Below are 21,644 nucleotides of genomic sequence, written 5' to 3' on the forward strand. Positions count from 1 at the left end.
TACCTGAGGAAAGCAGACTGGAGAACCTCACAGTCAAAGGCCTCTCTCACTGTGATACCAAATAAAATGATTTTCTTCTTCATGATGACCTGCAGGATTTATGTCACTTTCTCAGCAAAGTGCAGCCAGGAGCACCCCAGGTTCACAGGAGCACAGGAGCACAGCTCACAGGATGTTAGGGGTTGGAAGGGACCCAAAGAGATCATCCAGTCCAACTCCCCTGCCAGAGCAGGACAATCCTATCTAACACAGATCACAGAGTAACACATCCAGACAGGCCTTGAAAGTCTCCAGAGAAGGAGACTCCACAACCTCCCTGGGCAGCCTGTGCCAGTGCTCTGTGACCCTTACAGTCAAGAAGTTCCCTCTTGTGTTGTGCTGGAACCTCTTTTGCTGCAACTTACACCCATTGCTCCTTGTCCTGTCCCAGGGAGCAAGTGAGAAGAACCTGTCCCCCAATCCTGGCCTCTCGCTGTTCCCATCTCTGGAATTCTTTATAAGCATCACTCCTCATGCCCCAAACTTCCTCAGCTTCTCTTTGCTGTTGCATTATGCACAATAATTTTGAGAACGACTGCTCACAAACATCCCTCTCATGTTTCCAGCGCATCCTGTGGTACTCGTAGCCGTGCAGCAGCAGCAGCATCAGCAGCATCCATTGTGCTCTTAGCTCCCTGCAGAGCCATATTTTGGGTCTTCTGTTCTAACTGAAGGATTTGACTTGGCACTGTTTTGACAACGAATTTTACGCAAAATTTCCTATGAGATTCATCCCATTAAAAGTGGGCAGCTTGCCACGACCTGCTGGGCCCCTGATCTGCTAACAAAGCTGCTGCATCCCTCTGCCTCCCTTGTCCTTTTCTGACTTCATTAAGGCTCTGATGGAGGTAGGAATATGCCTCTGCAACAAAGATTTCGTACCCCACAGGGAAAAAAACATGGGGGATCCAAATTTGTTAACAGCTTAAATCCAGTTTGTCACTAAAGTTGCACCACAAATAGCCATTTTTATGGGTGCAGAACGTGGGTGGAGAAGTAATTTGGGTGTCAGACAGTGGTTACAGTTTTCTGAGCAGTTGCAACCCACTGGGGGATTGAAGCGCACAAGCAGCAAGACACAAATAAGTTTGGTGGTTATTTTCTACCCAGTGGAGAAGCTCTCTGCAAGGATAAATAAGAAACTATCAGAAGGGTTTGTTTTTCACCTTCTGGCTGAGGACAGTTGCCACATTTTCAGCAAATTCAGAGTTTCCAGTGGTTTTCCTTTGACTGACAACAAATTGTCTGTGCTGACATGTCATCTTAAGAAAAAAAAAACAACCTTTGCCTTGAATTTGTGGGGAAATCAGGTAGTTATTGCATTGAGGTATCTAAAGAGGGGTTTCTGTATGTACTTTACAACTGAGCACTTCTGTAGGCCTTCTACTGCATAATATATCTGTACTGCATCTGCCATTTTAAAGACTGAGTCTGTGATTTGGGTCTTGTAATGACAGGATGAGGGGGAATGGGTTTAAACTGGAAGATGGGACAATTAGACTAGAGGTTACAAGTTCTTTTCAATGAGGGTGGTGGAACACTGGAATGGGTTGCCCAGGGAGGTTGTGGCTGCTTCCTCCTTGGAGGCATTGGAGGCCAGGCTGGATGAGTCCTTGAGCAGCCTGCTCTAGTGGGAGGTGTCTCTGCCTATGGTGGGAGGTTGGAGCTGGATGATCCTGGAAGCCCCTTACAACCTAAACCATTCTATGTTTCTATGATTTCACAATGTCAAAGTTCTCCACTGGAAGCTCTGCAAATCATAGAATCATAGAGCCAAGCAGGTTGGAAGAGATCTCCAAGCTCATCCACTCCAACTTAGCACCCAGGCCTATCCAAGCAACCAGACCATGGCACTAAGTGCCCCAGCCAGGCTTGGCTTCAACACCTCCAGGGACAGTGACTCCACCACCTCCCTGGGCAGCCCATTCCAATGGCAAATCACTCTCTCTGTCAAGAACTTCCTCCTAACATCCAGCCTAGACCTCCCCCAGTACAACTTGAGACTGTGTCCTCTTGTTCTGGTGCTGGTTTCCTGGCAGAAGGGACCAACCCCACCTGGTACAACCTCCCTTCAGGTAGTTGTAGACAGCAATGAGCTCTGCCCTGAGCCTCCTCTTCTCCATGCTGCACACCCCCAGATCCCTCAGCCTCTCCTCACAGGGCTGTGCTCCAGGCTCCTCACCAGCCTTTGTGCCCTTCTCTGGACACCTTCCAGTACCTCAACATCTCTCTTGAATTGAGGAGCCCAGAACTGGACACAGCACTCAAGGTGTGGCCTGAGCAGTGTTGAGTCCAGGGGCAGCATAACCTCCCTTGTCCTTCTGGCCACACTGCTCCTCATCCAGGCCAGGATGCCTTTGGCTCTCTTGGCCACCTGGGCACACTGCTGGCTCATCTTCAGCTACTCTTTACCAATACCCCCAGGTCCCTTTCTTCCTGGCTGCTCTCAGCCACTCTGGCCCCAGCCTGTAGTGCTGCTTGGGGTTGTTGTGGCCAAAGTGCAGAACCCTGCACTTGGCCTTGTTCGATCTCATCCCATTGGCCTCTGCCCACCCATCCAGCCTTGCCACGTCCCTCTGCAGGACTCTCCTACCTTCCAACACATCAACACCTGCTCCTAGCTTGGTGTCATAACTAACAACCTCCCCAGCTTCCCTGTGCACAAACCCAAACAACTTCAATAAACATCTGCCCCTTGATAGCTTAAGAAAAAAAAAAGGCTCTCCTTTGCTTAAGGTTCTTTTTATTATTTCAGTTATTGGCCTAAAACAATTGCAGTTAGGGTTGCACTTTCAGGAGGGTAAGGAGGACAACTGCACTTTCAGGAGGGTAATTGCACTTTCAGGAGGGTAAGGAGAGTAATTGCACTTTCAGGAGGGTAAGGAGGGTAATTGCACTTTCAGGAGGGTAAGGAGGGTAATTGCACTTCTAGGAGGGTAAGGAGGGTAACTGCACTTTCAGGAGGGTAAGGAGGGTAATTGCACTTTCAGGAGGGTAAGGAGGGTAATTGCACTTCTAGGAGGGTAAGGAGGGTAACTGCACTTTCAGGAGGGTAAGGAGGGTAACTGCACTTTCAGGAGGGTAAGGAGGGTAATTGCACTTCTAGGAGGGTAAGGAGGGTAATTGCACTTTCAGGAGGGTAAGGAGAGTAATTGCACTTTCAGGAGGGTAAGGAGGGTAATTGCACTTCTAGGAGGGTAAGGAGGGTAATTGCACTTTCAGGAGGGTAAGGAGGGTAACTGCACTTTCAGGAGGGTAAGGAGGGTAATCGCACTTCTAGGAGGGTAAGGAGGGTAATTGCACTTTCAGGAGGGTAAGGAGGGTAATTGCTATTTTAGGTGGGTAAGGAGGGTAACTGCACTTTTAGGAGGGTAAGGAGGGTAATTGCACTTTCAGGAGGGTAAGGAGGGTAATTGCACTTTTAGGAGGGTAAGGGGAACTGTACTTGTGAACTCTGGGTTCTGTGCCCAAGAAAGGCACATAGCAACCGATGGAGTTGATCCAGCAACATGAGTAATGTCCTGCCATGTTGGACCCACCTTACAGGAGGCTGCCTCACCCTCTCCATGAATCCAGCAGGTTCTGATGGACTGCTCAAAACGGGCTCTGCCCAATGTACCCTATTCAGCTGAAACAACTTGAAACAGAGACCTTAACCCTTGAAACAGGAGAAACCTACAGTTATTTCCAGAAATAGAAATGACTTCTGGGAAAGCCAACTATAAACACGAGGGGAAGAGGTAGTTCTTTTAGTTTTGTTTTGTTTGCTTACCTTCCTCCAAGTGTGCTAAGGGGAAAAGAAAGATAGGCAGACAGAAAGATGCAGACGGAGATACAGAATGTACCCATTAAGTATCTGCGAGGAATGCTTTATCAGCTCGCTGTCGGCTGCCGAGTTGTGCATTTGAGGGCATTAGATTCCCAAGAGCAGGGATCTACAGAGGATTCCTACCTTTGGAAAAAGAACAAAAACACAGAATAAAAGCCTTAATCTTATAACCCCCAATCTAGCCAACTAAATCCCCAATTAGCAATTCAAACAGATTAATATAGTCCTTCCCTCCATTAAGCACACCCGACATCATCTGGTTGTGTGTTTTAAAGTTACATTTTTCTTGGGTGCAGCTCTCTTTCTCACCAAAGTTGGCAATTCTTTTCAGGCCATTCTACTTTCCCATTGAACAGGAATGGACTCTTTTGGGTTTTTTTTCTGGCCTTTTTTCTCCTCCTCTTCCCCCCCTCTCCCCCACCTTCCTTTTAAATGCAGTCAGTTTGTCTGCTGCATTCCAGCAGAATCTCTCTCTTAAATTAATATTCTCTTTTATTGTATATGTCTCCACATTGCTGTTGCCATTCTCTGGGCTGCTTGCAGGGCTCCCTCTGAGAGCAATGTGAAGAGTGGAAATGGAATATTTCTGCTTGCTGCATTCTTTTTCCCCTAAAACTCATGGATGCTCTAAGTTCAATACTGTTTACCTTCTCTTTTCCCCCTAAAACTCATGGATGCTCTAAGTTCAATACTGTTTACCTTCTCTTTTCCCCCTAAAACTCATGGATGCTCTAAGTTCAATACTGTTTACCTTCTGGACTGAGGAGAAATCAAAGCAAGGGATTACCCCAACTTGGAAGAAGCACTGCTAGAGCATCCTTGAGTAAGTCAGGCTGGATCTTCCCCAGACTTCATAGAGTAAAACAGTCACAATTGCCTTCAGCCATACCATGAGTGTTTTTCTGGAAGGTATGAATCACCAGCTGTGTGCCCAGGTGACCAAAAGAGCCAATGGCAGCCTGGCCTGCATCAGGAGCAGTGTGGCAGTAGGACAAGGGAGGTTATGCTGCCCTGTGCTCAACACTGGTTAGGCCACACCTTGAGTGCTGTGTCCAGTTCTGGGCTCCTCAATTCAAGAGAGATGTTGAGGTGCTGGAACATGTCCAGAGAAGGGCAACAAAGCTGGTGAGGGGCCTGGAGCACAGCCCTGTAAGGAGAGGCTGAGGGAGCTGGGGGTGTGCAGCCTGCAGAAGAGGAGGCTCAGGGCAGAGCTCATTGCTGTCTACAGCTACCTGAAGGGAGGTTGTAGCTAGGTGGGGTTGGTCTCTTCTCCCAGGCAATTGGCAACAGAACAAGGGGACACAGTTTCAAGTTGTTCTGAGGGAGGTCTAGGCTGGATGCTAGGGGGAAGTTGTTGTCAGAGAGAGTAATTGGTGCAATAATCCTCAGCAAGGGTGAAGATGCACAGGCTTTCAGTCCTTTTCTGCATGTCTCTTCTGCTTCAAACAGGTGACCCAGAGAAAGACTACTTGGTAAAAACAAGCCTGAAAGCTTCAAAACTTAGAAAAACACAGTTGGTGCCAGTGCTTCTTTGCCATCTGGTCCTGCACTCCAGCAGAAAAAAGCAGATGTGATGTGATTTCACAGGGAAATGCAGGCAGGCAGCTCATAGGTTTGCAGCTCTTGTCTGTGTGCCTTTGGGAATGAAAAGTGCCACTTGCAAGTGAGGTTAAGAAAAGGAACACAGGCATGAGTGCATGGAGATGAGAATAATGCTCAGCATCCTGCATCTGTCAAACCCACCCTGCCTGTGCCAAATCACCAGCAGCATTGCACAAATACCTCTCTAGGCTCTCTAGCATTTTACATATGCAGGTGTGCTTACATCACACAGAGACTACAATAGGGCCCAGTCTGGCTTGTGAAGCACAGCAGGAATAACAAATACATGGCTGCTTGACTTGGCTACCAGATGGAACAAAGCTTCCCCAAACAGTTTTGATCAAAGGCATTTTCCATCAAACAGATCTTTTCTGTCTGTACTGAAAAAGTTTACCTTGACATTTCTATACAGTAAGCTTCCTTTCTCTCTTCTTTTTTTTGCCCTTTTACTTAGGGTTTTAAGATGCAATGGTAAAAAAAAAAAAAAGCAATCAAAAAACTAATCTTTTGGTTTAGAAAATGAATGTTTCTAATATTTCTGAGGGGAAAAAAATATATCAATTTTATCAGTTCTTGTCATAATGAGATGCAACAAATAAAGAACTGCTCTGATTGAACTTGCTGTGAAGTTCTGCTACCACGTATCAAAATCCCCCATATTTGGTTGGGGTTTGGGTCTGGTTTAGAACATTAATAAATACTTTTAATATTTCTGAGGGGGGGGGGAAAAGTCAATTTTATATCAATTTTAAATCAATTTTATGTCAATTTTATCAGTTCTTGTCATAGTGAGATGCAACAAATAAAGAACTCCTGCTCTGATTGAACTTGCTTTGAAGCTCTGCTACCATGTATCAGAATCCCCCATATTTGGTTGGGGTTTGGGTCTGGTTTAGAACATTAATAAATACTTTTAATATTTCTGAGGGGAAAAAAGTCGATTTTATATCAATCTTATGTCAATTTTATCACTTGTTTTCATAATGAGATGTAACAAATAAAGAACTCCTGCTCTGATTGAACTTGCTTTGAAGTTCTGCTACCACGTATCAAAATCCCCCATATTTGGTTGTGTTTTGGGTCTGATTTGGGACATTAATAAATACTTTTAATATTTCTGAGGGGAAAAAAGTCAATTTTATATCAATCTTATGTCAGTTTTATCAGTTTTTGTCATAATGAGATGCAACAAATACAGAACTCCTACTCTGATTGAACTTGCTTTGAAGTTCTGCTACCATGTATCAGAATCCCCCATATTTGGTTGGGGTTTGGGTCTGGTTTAGAACATTAATAAATGCTTTTAATATTTCTGAGAGGAAAAAAGTCAAATTTAAGTAAATTTTATGTCAATTTTATCAGTTCTTGTCATAATGAGATGCAACAAATACAGAACTCCTGCTCCGATTGAACTTGCTTTGAAGTTCTGCTACCATGTATCAGAATCCCCCATATTTGGTTGGGGTTTGGGTCTGGTTTAGGACATTCATAAATACTTTTAATATTTTTGAGGGAAAAATGTCAATTTTAAATCAATTTTATGTCAATTTTATCAGTTCTTGTCATAATGAGAAGCAACAAATAAAGAACTCCTGCTCCGATTGAACTTGCTTTGCAGTTCTGCATCACATATCAGAATCCCCCATATTAGGTTTTTGTTTTGTGTCTCCTATTCACTGGTGACTTTCTAAAAGCCTCTCCTATTGGAATCAGAAGTTTGTTCCAAAACAGGCATTTTATCATTCTATAAAAGTCTGTAAGACCCAAGGATTAAGATGGGAAACATGATCAGAATGCATCTCAAACACTTTGAAAGTATGCAGCAAATAAAATGACACGAATGGACTCTTGCTAAATCTAAATGGTACCATTTGTGGGTGAGTTTGCAATCTCATAGAATCATAGAATCAGTCAGGGTTGGAAGGGAACACAAGGATCATCCAATTCCAACCCCCTACCCTAGATCAGGCTGCCCACAGCCTCATCCAGCCTGGCCTTAAACACCTCCAGGGATGGGGCTTCAACTCAATGTTTTTCCTGGGCCATTCTGGAGCATCAAAAGCAAGCTTTGGCAGAAGTGTGTTGTGTGGCTATAAAAAGAACAGATGGATATGCATCAAGACATGGAGTTCAGGGAAGGCCTCTGACCTTCTAGCCATTCCTAAGACCAGACAGTGAATAAAACAGATGGAAGAGGAAAACAGAGAATAAGCAGATGTAAAGACTTCACATCTGGTGAAATGTGTGTCACTGCAGCTCCTGGTCAGTCTGGTTTGCCCATGCTCCCTTCTGAAGGACAGCTCAGCCCTCCACAAGCGTGCACATCCCCCCAGCGAGTGCAGGAGTTTGCAGTCCCATCTGCATGAGGAAGGTGGAACATGCTGGGAGCAATGTTGGGTGGAAAGCATCACCCAGGGTAGATGGGCGCACGCTGGCCCCGGGGGTGTGGGCTAGGGGAGAGGGGATTTCCAGCTCTGAGCTGGAGAAAACAGGCAAGGAGGAGGAAACACTGTCTGAGCCAAGCCCTGTGGCATGACTCCCAGAAAAGGAGTCCATATCGCAGGCATCTGGAGGCATCAGAGGTGGTTTTCAACAGCTGGCTTTAACATCTGGACTGTGAGATTACACAGCAGCAAGGACGGGAGCAAATCACCTCCTGGCTATCCCTAACCCATGCAGGTTGGCTAGGAGGCAATTGCAGAGAGGCAGGGGAGCTGGGCAGGCAGGCAGGTTTCCAAATGGCAGCTAAAGAGCTGTGCAGGCACCAGGCTCACAGGCTAAGCTGGCTGTGGGCAGAGAACGACAGGCTGTGCTGATACAGCCTCTGACTCATGGGCAACGTTTTCACCAGCAGCAGAGCAGTGCTTCTTTTTAAATCACTCCATTAATAGGCTCCTTGCAAGATCAGGCACACACTTCTCTCAGCCTACTTGCTCTTTGCAGGAGTATTCTTCTTATGCCCAGTGAGCTCTTAATTTGCAGTCAAGTTAAAACCTGAGCTGGTTTCTTCCGCTGTCAAAAAATAGCAATGTCCTCTGAGCTGCTGGTTGCAGGGAAGAGCCAGACCTTACCTGTATGCTGGCAAGTTGCTCATTTTTGACATCCACTGGCTTGTAGCAAGCATGTTTTACCACCATGAGAAGCCAGGCTAAGTCCAATCCTCTTAAGACTACCAGGCAAAACCCTTACCCACAGAGGTCAAGAGGCATAGTTCATTGCAGGAAATGCTACACCCATTAATGTTTTGCAACCCCTTTTTGTTCTGATACTGATAAAAAGTCTCAGGCATTCTTATTTAAGACTGTTCTACTCTCCCTCTTATTTGAGACTGTTCTACTCTCCTGTTCTACTCTCCCTCTTATTTAAGACTGGTCTACTCTCCTTCTTATTTGAGACTGTTCTACTCTCCTTCTTATTTAAGGCTGGTCTACTCTCCTTCTTATTTAAGGCTGTTCCATTCTCCTCCTTATTTAAGACTGTTCCATTCTTCTCCTTATTTAAGGCTGTTCTATTGTCCTTATTTAAGGCTGTTCCACTCTCCTTCTTATTTAAGATTGTTCTACTCTCCTTCTTATTTAAGACTGTTCTACTCTCCTTATTTAAGACTGGTCTACTCTCCTTCTTATTTAAGACTGTTCCATTCTCCTTCTTATTTAAGACTGTTCTATTCTCCTTATTTAAGATTGTTCTACTCTCCTTATTTAAAGCTGTTCCACTCTCCTTCTTATTTAAAGCTGTTCCACTCTCCTTCTTATTTAAAGCTGTTCCACTCTCTTTCTTATTTAAGGCTGTTCTATTCTCCATCTTATTTAAGGCTGTTCTATTCTCCTTCTTATTTAAGGCTGTTCTATTCTCCTTTTTATTTAAGACTGTTCCACTGTCCTTCTTATTAAGGCTCTCCTTCTCATTAAGGAGCACAGAGGATGTGTTCCTCTGTGCTCTGTGTTACATAGTACAGTCCTGCTGTGGCAGGGGGGTTGGGCTCGATGATCTCCTTGGGTCCCTTCCAGCCCCTAACACCCTGTGATCTGTGAATGCTGTTCCACTCTCCCTTATGCCATCCACAAACTCATCGATCAAGGTTTAAGTTCTTTCTTCCTGGGATGTTTTTGTTCTTCTAATGACACTTTGCAGTCCAACCCACCGCAACCTTCTTTGAGAGCACATTTAAATAACAAAGCCAATGGAGACTTCAGTTGCAGGTAGCCAAAGTAGCAAATGATAAGATTCAGCAACATAAACTTTGTGATTTAATGAAAAATCATTGTAATGAATTAGTGCATGAAGGGAGAAAGAGTGCTCTTAATCCTATCCTAATATCTTTATCTTCTAAACCCAGCAGATTTATGTTTCAACAGGCTCAAATGCACCAAAAGGGGGAAAAGCTACCAACATCTATCAAAAGATAAACCACAAAGAAGCTAATAAAAGAGTAAAACAGCAATGAAAACAGTAAAAATGACAACACCTTGGTGCACTAAAAGCTGTGTAAGTTACCAGAGGCTGCACTACATCATGGCAATAGTCTTATCAAAACCTGTGTAAACATTTTGTACAAATTAATGTCAGCTGCAGTTTGTCCTCTTCTCGTTTTCCTCTACCCTGCCCTATTATGATGGATTTTATGCCTTAGCCATTTCCATTTCTTCCTAAAGCAGGGCTCATCACTCAAGGGCACACACATATACCTAGATACAGACCCTTGAAAGGCTGCATGCTTCCAGAAGGCACTCAAAAGAGTAGATGTGTGGATGGGAGGAGAGCACACAGGAGTTACTAGGAGGTGCCAATGCAGTGGAGATAAGGAGTCTTATAAATACAGAATGTGGCTGGGTATACAGAGCAAACAGTTTCAAAGCTTAATGGAGCTAATTTGCACCTTTAAGACTTTTCCTCTCATATCTCTCTGGACCTTCTACAGGGGAATCTTTATTGCCTTTTATTGTGCTCTGGGATCCTCATCCCACCCCATCATATCTGGGTATCTGGCACCTCAGCTCTACGCTGGCTGATAGTTTCTTTGTCAGGAAATTCCCAGTAGAGATGGATTATTCACATCAAGGTCTGCTCCTGGTGTGTGGCAGATACAAGCCTACCTACACATTCAGCCTCAGGAATGTGGGACGCTTTGACACCAGTACTGAGGATAAGTATGATATGCAAAAGCTGCCCTAAGTGTGTAATGCCAGGATGGCAGCGTTAGAGCTTCAGGATCCTGGGCAGTGTGAGGGCTTTTCAGAGATCCATGATCTTCAGGAAGAGATGATCTTTCAAGCTGGAGAAATCTCTATCTCAGGGATTACAGAGCTCTCTGTGGAAGCTCCCACTCTTGTTACAGCTCCTTTATCCCAGTCTGAGCTTGCACCCACACTGCTGTGGTAGATATTGCTAGAGGGGTGATGATGTTTCTCCCCCTTGGGCATCACTTCTGTCTTCTCTTTCAGGCCTGGTTGCACCTGATGCAGATATCCCTGGTGGTACTGAGCAAGGCTGTGTGTGTTCACTCTGCCCATCAGCATCCCAGGGTGCGGGCAACTCTCCTAAGGCTCCTGGTACCTTCGACCCTGGTCCCTCAAAGGGCAGGGCCCTGGCAAGCTGTGCCTGCAGCTTTCCTCCATGGCAGGAAGGGAATGCACCCAGCCTCACATGCTTTCTAGCTGTAAAAGTCACAAGCCATTTTATTAGGCTTTTCCTTCCCGTTTTCTCACCCTGTGGTTATAGCAGCCATGGATAAGGCAGGACATTTAAGCATCGAGGTTATCAACCCTCCCACCTCCACGAGAAACCTCCCACCCCTGCCTAGACTTGCTCTCTGACATCTCAGAGCCCAGTATCCTCTTGATCCTTTGGCTAAACAACAGACCTTCACTATCACTCAGGAAGCTGAGGCTCCTTTGAACTCAAACCATGTATGTTTAAGGTGGGGAAAACCATATCTCTGTGTATGGAAAAAGAATGAGTTTTCCTTCTTTTCTTTTCTCTTTTCTTTTCTTTTCTTTTCTTTTCTTTTCTTTTCTTTTCTTTTCTTTTCTTTTCTTTTCTTTTCTTTTCTTTTCTTTTCTTTTCTTTTCTTTTCTTTTCTTTTCTTTTCTTTTCTTTTCTTTTCTTTTCTTTTCTTTTCTTTTCTTTTCTTTTCTTTTCTTTTCTTTTCTTTTCTTTTCTTTTCTCTTCTCTTCTCTTCTCTTCTCTTCTCTTCTCTTCTCTTCTCTTCTCTTCTCTTCTCTTCTCTTCTCTTCTCTTCTCTTCTTTTCTTTTCTTTTCTTTTCTTTTCTTTTCTTTTCTTTTCTTTTCTTTTCTTTTCTTTTCTTTTCTTTTCTTTTCTTTTCTTTTCTTTTCTTTTCTTTTCTTTTCTTTTCTTTTCTTTCCTTTCCTTTCCTTTCCTTTCCTTTCCTTTCCTTTCCTTTCCTTTCCTTTCCTTTCCTTTCCTTTCCTTTCCTTTCCTTTCCTTTCCTTTCCTTTCCTTTCCTTTCCTTTCCTTTCCTTTCCTTTCCTTTCCTTTCCTTTCCTTTCCTTTCCTTTCCTTTCCTTTTCAGTAGCAGTTTTAAAGTCTGATTTAAATAGGAGAGAACAGAAAATCCTGGAAAATTTCATGTTGGATGACTTCTCTGCAGCAAGAGGAAGAAGCTTAAAATAGAAAGGACACCCGAGTGTCATCAAATATTCCGTAGTTTTGGCTCAGAGCACCAGCAATCACAGAGCTAATAACTTGGCTCTCTCTGCAGTGCTACTTTTTAACTCCTGCACAGGCAGCTCCTGAAGACAGCCCCAAATCTGTGCACACACACAAAACTAGTGAGCTGTTACCACCACCTGAATGAAATCATGCACTTCATGTACAGATTTTGGTGCTGATTTTATTGTGTTATAATCACAGAATCAGTCAAAGTTGGAAGGGACCACAAGGATCAGCCAGTTCCAAAGCCCCTGCCATGTCCAGGGACACCCTACTCCACATCAAGGCTGCCCACAGCCTCATCCAGCCCATCAACCACTTCCCTGGGCAACCCGTTCCAGCCTCTCACCACTCTCATGCTCAACAACTTCCTCCTCACGTCCAGGCTGACTCTCCCCACCTCCAGCTTTGCTCCACTCCCTCCAGTCCTATCACTCCTTGATAGCTTAAAAAGCCCCTCCCCAGCTTTTTTGTAGCCCACTTCAGCTACTGGAAGGCCACAAGAAGAACTTCTTCCTCATGTCCAAGCTGACTCTCCCCACCTCCAGCTTTGCTCCATTCCCCCCAGTCCTATCACTCCCTGATAGCCTAAAAAATCTCCTCTCCAGCTTTCTTGTAGTCCCCTTTCAGCTACTGGAAAGCCACAAGAAGAACTTCCTCCTCACATCCAGGCTGAACCTCCCCATCTCCACCTTTGCTCCATTCGTTGCCCTTTTTCTTCTTCCTAGCAGCAGACAACTGCTACCTAAGGAAGGATCCCTTTAAACCTACTGAAGCACATTCAAAAGGCTGACAAGTTGTAGCTGTGGTTTCCCAAAGAAATCATTTTTGAGCAGAGCCTACCTCCTTTTCTTCTTCTTTTTTTTTGTTTTTGGCATAAAGCAATTGGAAAGTACCACAGATATCTCAATAAAACACATCAAAAGTAACTTTCTGCAGCTTGTTTTGACATGTCCACTTGTGGGTTGTATCAGCTTTAACTAAACATCAGGTTCCCTCCCCCCCCCCCCCCCCCCCCCCCCAACACCTCCTGTCGGTACAAACCATTAAAAATACTCAACAACAACCACGCACAGGCAAAAATAAAAGGCAAATAGAAATAACTCAGGGCTGTGTTTACCTCTCCTCAAATAAAAGGAGATAGAGAAAGGAGTGGTCACTGCAGTTGAAAGTGCATTTTTTTTTCTGATTCATGTATTTGCTGTAACTATTTGCATAGGATTTAAATGTCCAAGAGGGGGGAAAAAAAAGGGCTGAGGGTTTTAAAGGGAATGCTGCATTTGAAAACCCTGAAAATGCTAATCTGGTTTCATATTTGCAGAGGTCTGTTTGCTGTGTGTGTGATCAATTCACCCAGTGACAGCAAACTTGGGCAAATACAGCTCTGATGCTGAGACTCTTTGACCTGTTTATGCAGGAATAGAAAGCTTATCTACTCTAGAACCAATCCTAAAGGAGCACATTGTGCTGATTTCATTTGAGATCTTATCCTTGCTCTCTCTTTCCCTCTCCCTCCTTCTCTCTCACCCACCCTTCTCATGAACACTGAATGCTAAGTTATTTCCTTGTCAAGGCTGCTTATCAGGACGAGATTTACACTTGATATCACTTTGTAAACATGTAGCAAATGGTTTATACATTAAGAGGAAAAGGGAGCAGACAGTGTTTGCATCTGAGGAGGAAACGAATCTGAGGAAAATAGATGGCTGATAATTAAGATTCTAATAAATAACAAATAAAAGGATCATTCAGTCACAGAACAAGCCTAGAAAACAGGCAACCAAAGGAAGACTAAAAATAGGTCTGCACACCCTTTGTTTATCCTGCACACCAAGAGAGGTTTTCTGTTCAGCAGGTAAGTTAAATGCGTGATGGAGATTTGGTTTTCATCCCGGGGAGGAAAAAAACTCCCTCAAACATTTCAGAGCATCAGCATCTGACTGCTGCTACAGCAACGTTTCTAATGACAGGGCTTGGCTTGGCTTGCAAGAAGGAAACCTCTCTATGGCCTCCTCATAACTAATCCAAAGTAACTGTGTCATTTACAAGGGCAGTAGACAATCAGGTTAGGAGTTAGCCAATGAGAAAGATGGAGAGAGAATCTATACTGACTGGCCTTGCATGCTGCCTGTCATCCTTGGTGAGCACAGGCTTCCAGTGACCTCAGTGCTGAAAATTTCAGTGCTTCAGGACTCCTCTGTCATGAGTGCTTTGCTGGAGAAAGACCCATGAGAGCTAAAAGACTATTTCACAGAAGTAGAAGCCTAAGCTTATGCCAGCACCTGCAATAAAGGCAGCAAGAGCATCCGCTCTAGTGCCTGAAAATGAGAATCAGAGAATCATAGAATCAAGCAGGCTGGAAGAGACCTCCAACATCATCCAACCTAGCACCCAGCCCTAGCCATGCAACCAGATCACAGCACTAAGTGCCCCAGCCAGGCTTTTCTGCAACACCTCCAGGGATGGCAACTCCACCACCTCCCTGGGCAGCCCATTCCAATGCCAATCACTCTCTCTGGCAAAAACTCCTCCCTGGGCAGCCCATTCCAATGCCAATCACTCTCTCTGGCAAAAACATCCAGCCTAGACCTGCCCTGACACGACTTGAGACTGTGTCCCCTTCTTCTGGTGCTGCTTGTCTGACAGAAGAGACCAACCCCACCTGGCTATAGCCTCCCTTCAGGTAGTTGTAGAGAGCAATGAGCTCTGCCCTGAGCCTCCTCTTCTGCAGGCTGCACACCCCCAGCTCCCTCAGCCTCTCCTCACAGGGCTGTGTTCCAGGCCCCTCACCAGCTTCATTGCCCTTCTCTGGACACCTTCCAGCACCTCAGCATCTCTCCTGAACTGAGAAGCCCAGAAGCACAGATGTATTCTGCAGACTGAAAATGCTCTGAATGAAGAATTCCAAACTGTGTGTTACAAAGAGATAAATCTGCAGCATGTTACTACTGAATGACATCTGTGCAACACACATAACCTGTAAAACCTCACTACTGAGTAAAAGAACCTATACTGTCTTCTGACTACTGAACCCTAGAATGCATCACAAGCACTTTCTACTGCCATGATGAAGGTACAGGAATGCATTACAGTGGATTAGGCTGGGCAGTAAATGTATAGTACATTGGGTCCTCTGCATCAAAGTGCTACATTCTTACTCTATGGTTTGAGTACAGCTTCTCAACAGGCATGGAGCCATTTATATGTACCCATCCTTGGGGATAGTGCATTTGGAAGAAATATTCTCCTGTCCTCTCTGCTTACCTGTGGTCATTATCTTATGGACTCAGATTGTCTGAAGCCGCTCAGGGCACCAGGTCCCCTCCCATCTTCCCTCTTGGACTTAGGGAATACAAGCAAAAGTGTAGTGGTCTCACCTTGCTCTGCAGATGTGATTGTCAATGGATGAGAGAGATTTAGGGCCAAAGTTGAGCCATTTTCTGCAGCTTTGAAGAAGAGATCTTCTTTGTTGTACAACGCTGAAATCCCAATTCTTCCTAGGTTATGTGCTACAGACTGCCAGAAAGGGAAAAGTAGCTCTACTCTTCACTTCTCTTTTTTGATCCATTTCTGCTCTTCTCTCAAACTGCTCCCCACTTTCTCTCTTGCAACCTGCATCAGTTCCTCATTCTTGTCATTAAATCCCTACTGAGACATTTCTATCTTCATCCATTTTCTTCTGCCTTTATTTTTGTCTTTCCCCTTCTCTCTACAGAGCTCTTCCAAACCTCATCCTTTGATTCCTCTTATGGAGTGACCAATAGGAACCTGAGGATGAAATTGCCTCCCAGGAAAGGTACAGAAACCCAGGGATCTCACAGTCTCTTAGAAAGAGTTGCAGTGAAGCAAGATTTCCAGTGTCTTCTCCATTAAAGCTCCCAAGGCAATTCTCCGAGTGAGGCGGAAGGAAGGTAGCCATGACAACTGAAGGCTTAATAGTAGCTGGTGCCTTCTGCTGATGAGACTCTTACAGACCCCAGAGTGGAAACTAATGATGCCATCTCCAGGGTGATGCATATCCTCCACTATGACCTAATGGACTAGAACAGAAAAGGGGCAAATCTGGCACATAGCCTTATTTTGAATGCAAGCCAGGAAGTTAAGGTATACCACTAATTCTACACTGAAAAGGAAAGACTATGCCCAGTTCAAGTTCTAGAGAGACACAGAGGTCACAACCAGACCACCTAGGCTAAATACATAACCCAGTATTTGTGTGTCTCTCTCTCTGACTTGACTGGACAAGGATGCAGACTCTGGCGGATTGGCAAGGTAGTCTGCCTCACTAGAGCTGAGTGTAGATGGCACTGAAGACACAAAGTGCCATTGCATCTGATCTGATTGTGGGCACTCACAGCCTGTCACAAAGACTGTTGTAGAGTGTGATCTGGGTCAGCACAATCCCAAGCACAGCTCCAGGCTGGGTGGGGAATGGCTGAGAGCAGCCCTGAGGAACAGGACCTGGGGGTCTGGGGTGATGAAAAGCTCCACAGGAGCCTGCAGTGTGAGTGCAGCCCAGCGAGCAACCCTGTGCTGGGCTGCAGCAAGAGCAGTGTGGGCAGCAGGGCAAGGGAGGGGATTCTGCCCCTTGCCTCTGCTCTCCTCACACCCCACCTGCAGTCCTGGGGGCAGCTCTGGAGCCCCCAGCACAAGAAGGACCTGGAAGTGTTGGAGCCAGTGCAGATGAGGCCACCAAGATGCTGAGAGGGCTGCAGCAGCTCTGCTGTGAGGACAGGCTACAAGAGTTGGGTCTCTGCAGCCTGGAGAAGAGAAGGCTTTGAGGAGACCTTGGAATTGCCTTCCAGTATCTGAAGGAGGCTGCAGGAAGGCTGGGGAAGGACAATTGTCAAGGTCTTGTAAAGACAGGAGGAGGAGGAATGGGTTTGAAGTGGCAGAGGGGAGATTCAAGGTAGTTGTTAGGAAAGGGTTGTTGCAGTGAGGGTGGTGAGACACTGGTACAGGCTGCCCAGGGAGGTTGTGGAGCACAGAAGCACCCAACGTGATCTTCTGTGCTCCACAACCTCCCTGGAGGTGTTGAAGGCCAGGTTGGATGAGGCCTTTGAGTGACCTGTTCTAGTGGGAGGTGTCCCTGCCTATAGTGGGGACTTGGAACTGGCTGATCCCTGAGGTCCCCTCGAACCTAAACCATTCTATGATTCTATGATCTATGATATAGTCACCTTGGAAGAGAAGTAATATGAAAATGGATTAAAAGTGAGTCAAACAACAGAGTCTAGCATGACACTGCTTGCTTCACAGCAGGTCTTCTTTGTGACTAGGTCGTTGTGAATTAGCAGCCATTCCCATCTTTCTTGCCAAACTCTGCCTTTGTAATTCCGCTGTAACATTGTCATGGGAAGAGTTCCAGATACGACCCCAGGAATTCAAGTGATGCCTCTAGGCTGTTGCAGCAATCCAGCCTGGCTGGCCAGACCTCCAAGAGGCACAGCCAGAGAAGAAGGGCTGTAGTTCCATGAGGCAAACCAAGCCAAGGCTCTTTAATATGATTGAGTCCTACTAGTGGACCTCAGTCACTTGAGGATGGAAAATAGACTAAGCAAGAGAAGAAACTTTGGGGTTTTTTTAATAGCTCGATTAAGTTGTGCATGATTTAAGATGCTTCTGACAAGAAATGCACTTAGGAGCTCTACTATTACATCACACCAAGTAGCAATGGAATAAAGGTTAAAGTACTTAGCTTCCAAAACAGTATAGAGCCAAGATCAATCAAGTGGGAAGAAGTCCTGTCTACCATGTCTACCTATATTCTTAACAGTATAATGGTACATGATGCAAAATCAGATTGCTTGGATTAATTCCAAGGGTGGCAGAGGTGCTGTGGCACACACTGCCCCTGTTGATGCCTGAACCTTATACCTGGAATCCTTATGAAGCCAGAGTTACTCTGTTCTGATTGTAATTAGGATTTCCAAACTGATTCAAATGAGAACTTAGATGTATTCAGGACTCATCTACTCCTCATGAAAAGTTCTAATGAGCCTTCTGCTGCCATCTTCTTGAGATGCTCACATTTCATTGATTCATCTCCTGAAATCTGGTCATTTCTTAGTGAATCATAGAGTCATAGAAACATCCAGCTTGGAAGAGACCTCCAAGATCATCCAGTCCAACCTAGAACCCAGTCTAAGGACACTCAACTAGAGAATGTTGAGATGAATTGTGGCTACAGCCTTTACTAGCACTCAGTGAGAGCTGTGATCCTAAAGACTGGATGAGGCACTTGAGGCACTTGGTGCCATGGTCTAGTTGACTGGCTAGGGCTGGGTTCTAGGTTGGACTGGATGATGTTGGAGGTCTCTTCCAAACTGGTTGATTCTATGATTCTACGATGCTCTTAAAACGTGCACAGGCACACCTCTTCTTTTAAGATTTCACCTTAGCTTTACTCTCTCAGCCAGTCAGGTGCTATTAGGTGCTACAACAAGAACCTAGTATCATGCAATCATAGAATCAGTCAGGGTTGGAAGGGACCACAAAGATCATCTAGTTCCAACCCGCCTGCTATGAGCAGGGACACCCTACCCTAGATCAGCCTGGCCAGAACCTCATCCAGCCTAAAGAAGAAATGGGGAAACTCTTAGAGATCTCCTTAACAGAAAACCAAACCTACCTGACCTATTTTCACAAGTCTTCAGATAGAAACAAAGTGAGTTCTTTGCCCATATCTCTGCTCCCATCTCCATGCTTTCTGTTTTACCTTGGGATGATCCTGAAACCACAGAGGATTGGACTGAACCTTGTCCAGCTGGCCCAAATATCTACTTTGGCTCCGAGAGACCCAGAAAGACACTGATGTCTTTAGCAAGGCTTCACCCTTACAAAGAATTTTGGTACATTTTTTTCTGCTCCCTGTTAATTAATTCCAGGAGAAAGTGTTAGGCAGACTGGTGTAATTTTGCTGGTCCACTAATCCAAGGAACAGTATTTGTTTTGACTTGTGAGTAATATAGGATACATTTTTTCATAATTATGGACTTCATCATAAGGATAGGCAAAGAGATTTTAATCTCCAGTTGATAAATTTTGCAGGGCTGGGTAACAGGTGGAGCCATTTATCTCTGTACTAACTTGATCGTGTTTATGAACCAATTGAGGAATCCCTCAGAGGAGTTCCAGGCCTGCCTTGTTACTTATTTATTAACCACAAGGATCCATGGGAATCCAAACTGGTTTACAGTGCAACTTGATTATCCAAAGCTGTAGCTGTCCACAATTCCCTCTCCCTCAAAACACAGATTTATCCCTGCGTGTCTATTAGTTACAACGAACATTGTCTCAACGGTCAGAAGTCTCAATTATCCAAACAAATCCCTTATGACATCAGGATAATTGAGCTCAGCTACTCCTGTGGATTGCTGAAATACCAACATTCCCATGTAATTTCTCATTAGGATTTAAGTGAGCTTAGATTATATCTTAGAAGTCCTTCTTTGATCCTAGAGCTACAATGCAAACACACAGATGACATTATTCCCACACAATTAGTCATTCATCTGAAAGTCTAGTTTACATATTAAGGATGATAGGTCTCCTTGTAAGCTCTCTCCAGTTTAGGCAGAGAGCTTAACTACTCACCAGAAAACTGGGCTGGTGACAATCTATTTTTTAACAGAAAAGTGAGGTAGAACAACACAGAGTAACGTACAGCAAGCAGTAGCTACCCTGAATGGAAACAGGAGTTTCCAAACAGATCACACAGTTCTATTGCTGGAATTAAATGGTAAAATTAGTTCAGCATAACAGTCTGCCAGGAGGGCTATGGTTGGCCACAATAACCCCAAGCAGTGCTACAGGCTGGGGACAGAGTGGCTGAGAGCAGCCAGGAGGAGAGGGACCTGGGGGTGCTGATGAATAGTAGCTGAAGATGAGGCAGCAGTGCCCAGGTGGGCAGCAGAGCCAATGGCATCCTGGACTGGCTCAGGAACAGTGTGGGCAGCAGGACAAAGGAGGTTCTTCTGCCCCTGTGCTCAGCACTGGTCAGGCTACACCTTGAGTGCTGTGTCCAGTTCTGGGATCCTCAATTCAAGAGAGATGTTGAGGTGCTGGAAGGTGTCCAGAGAAGGGCAGCAAGGCTGGGGAGGGTCCTGGAGCACAGCCCTGTGAGGAGAGGCTGAGGGAGCTGGGGGTGAGCAGCCTGCAGCAGAGGAGGCTCAGGGCAGAGCTCATTGATGTCTCCAGCTCCCTGAAGGGAGGCTGTAGCCAGGTGGGGTTGGGCTCTTCTCTCAGGCAGCCAACAACAGAACAAGGGGACACAGTCTCAAGTTGTGTTGGGGGAGGTCTAGGCTGGATGTTAGGAGGAAGTTGTTGTCAGAGAGAGTGATTGGCATTGGAATGAGCTGCCCAGGGAGGTGGTGGATTTGCCACCCTTGGAGGTGTTGAAGCCAAGCCTGGCTGAGGCACTTAGTGCCATTGCCTGGTTGATTGTCTAGGGCTGTGCTAGGTTGGCCTGGATGATGTTGGAGGTCTCTTCCAACCTGGTTGATTCTATGATTCTCTGAAGTGTGATGTGGTGAGAAGATGGGCTTTTGCCTCAGTGAACACAAATAGATAGAATGACCCCATGGGAGAAAGACCACCAAGTCCAAAAATACTTCATGAGGAACTGGAGTGTCACTGAGAGCTGATGGGACAGTGTGACAGGCTCAGAGGCTGATGTTCAGAAGTGGAAGTTATCTCATTTAAACTATGTTCTTAGCCTGAAAGGTTGACTTGATGATCCTTGAGGTCCCTTCCAACCCGTTATTCTATGAATCTATGAATCTTTGTCAAACACACAACACCTAATCTGCACCCAAATCACCCTTGGGGTGGATGCATATCTTGGCCTGTGGGACAGTGAACAGTACAAGAGAGAGTCTGGACAGGACAACACTGAAGTTTTTTGTGGAGTCCAAGAGGAGAAATTACAGAGTGGATGGTAAGGTATTAGGGCAAGAACACTGCTAAAAGACATATTCATGGCCTTGGCCTCATTTGATAGCAGCACCAGGGATGGTTTGGTCATATGGGACAGAGCAGAGTTCTGTGCTCAGGGCAGAGATCTCAGCTTGGGAGCAAGAGGAAACAGAGGTGGATGGTGGGAGAAGAAGGAAAAACGATTTGGGATGCTATAGACAAAGACAAGAGCAGGTTTGTGAAATCAAAAGACATTACTTAATCATCAGAGAAGCAAGCCCAGAATAACCTCTCAGTTCATGATTTCCTTCTCACAGAAAATTTCCACCTGGCTGCTACCTCCCTAGACTTTTGCCTCATTTTTGCAGCTAGGCTGGGAAGAAAAGCCTGGATGAGGCACTTAGTGCCATGGTCTAGTTGATTGAATAGGGCCGGGTGCTAAGTTGGGCTGGATGAGCTTGGAGGTCTCTTCCAACCTGGTTGACTCTATGATTCTAAGCTTGTAAACATTGCTGTAAGCCCCCAGCAGAGGAGCACTTGGGCAAACGCTCTGGTTAGTGGTTATTTTCAGCATGTGCCTATCAC

This window comes from Pogoniulus pusillus, chromosome 23, assembly GCF_015220805.1.
Source record: "Pogoniulus pusillus isolate bPogPus1 chromosome 23, bPogPus1.pri, whole genome shotgun sequence".
Lineage (NCBI taxonomy): Eukaryota > Metazoa > Chordata > Aves > Piciformes > Lybiidae > Pogoniulus > Pogoniulus pusillus.